Source organism: Propithecus coquereli, unplaced genomic scaffold (assembly GCF_000956105.1).
Source record: "Propithecus coquereli isolate 6110/MARCELLA unplaced genomic scaffold, Pcoq_1.0 Scaffold395, whole genome shotgun sequence".
Lineage (NCBI taxonomy): Eukaryota > Metazoa > Chordata > Mammalia > Primates > Indriidae > Propithecus > Propithecus coquereli.
Window position 1 is genome coordinate 2,079,144 of NW_012149674.1, and position 1,859 is coordinate 2,081,002.

The window sequence follows — 1,859 nt, forward strand, 5'->3', positions numbered from 1 at the left end:
ACACACACACACACACACACACACACACACACAGCTTTGTTTCAGGTTTTTTTCGCTCCTTTCCTCCAAAGAAAGTTACCACTTACCTTGGCATATCAGGAAAAGCAATTATTTTTGTATAGATGGAAACATTCAACAAATCAACTTAAATGAATTAAAGAGGAAAAAATATTTTCCTGTTGCCAGAAAGGCAAATGATAATAAATTCTGCACTGATATAACCAAACTAGCATGGTTGGTTCTACGATAGAGGTTTAATATTAAAATATACTCAGTTCTTCACATGTAAAACAGGAAGTAGCACCTACCAGTTTCAAGCTACAAAGACCATCACGCCAACAAGCCTAACTTGTCACTGGCGTGTACTTGCCGCAGCAGGCAAAAAAACAGAAGCATTGTAACTTCCAACGAAAAGTTGAAATGTCCCTAAAGATCAGAATCTAATTTAAATTCCAGGACTGTCCCACCATGACATACTTTCCATTTCAAATCCTGACCTTAAAAATAAATCTGACTTTGTGAGATATTTTATTTTTTAATCAACAAAGATAACAAGTAAATGGAAATCTGCTTAATCCCCATAGTATTTATCAGGACTGAGAAGATTTGGGATTTCATATAAAACAGGAACTGGTACCTATTGGTCTTCTGGCTACAAAGCCTTTCATGTGACAAGTCCAAACTTGTCACTGGTGTGTAACTGCCATGAGACGTCAACAAAGTGAGCAGGCAAAGAGTTGGTTTATTTATCAGGAAGGAGATATCTGGGGTGCCCATATGCTACAGAGAATGTCATGAGAAGGGTGGCTAAGAAAGAATACACCTTCCCTCAAAATAAATAGATCAAGAACTGAATAAAATCTAATTAAACTCTGCTATATTAGAAAAGATTCTTGGCCAGATGCAGTGGCTCATGCTCATAATCCCAGCATTGTGGGAGGGTGAGGCAGGAGGACTGCTTAAAGCCAGGAATTCCAAACCAGCCTGGGCAACATGGCAAGACCCTGTCTCTATAAAAAATAAAAAAAATAGCCAGAGGCCAGGCGCGGTGGCTCACACCTGTAATCCCAGCACTCTGGGAGGTTGAGGCAGGAGGATTGCTTGAGCTCAGGATTTCAAGACGAGATTGAAAAAGAGCAAGACCCCAGTCTCTACTGGAAATATAAAAATTAGCCGGGTGTCCTGGCGCATGCCTGTAGCCCCAGCTTCTCAGGAGACTGAGGCCGGAGGATCACTTGAGCCCAGGAGTTTGAGGCTGCAGTGAACTAAGATGACACCATTGTACTATACCTGGTGCGACAGAGTAAGACTGTCTCAAACAAAATAAATAAATGGATGAATTAGCCGGATATGGTGGTGCAAACCTGTAGTCTTAGATACTTGGGAGGCTAAGGCAGAAGGATCTCTTGAACCCAGGAGTTCAAGGCTATAACAGGGAGCTACGATCTGCCACTGCACTCCAGCCTGGGTAACAGAGTTAGACCCTGTCTCAAAAATATAAAACAAAGGAAGAAAGGAAGCGGGGAGGGAGGGAAGGAAAGAAAGAAAGGAGCAAAAGAGAGGAAGGCAGGAAGGATGCTAGTGCATCATAAAAGATCACAGTAGTTGATTGTGAGGGGACAAAATTTCATCAGATGAAATTATTGTAGACTGAATTAATAAGATTAAATTCAAACACTAAGTTAATTGCAGAGACAAAAAATATGCCACCCCCAACTGATCAAGTGAGAGCAAAATAAGGACAATAAAATTCTTTTTTTATAGTTTATATAGTACTAAATATATTTTCTCCTAAGCACACATATACCATAAAAGATAAACAACACAGATAAAAATTCTATGAGTCAGACATACCTGCC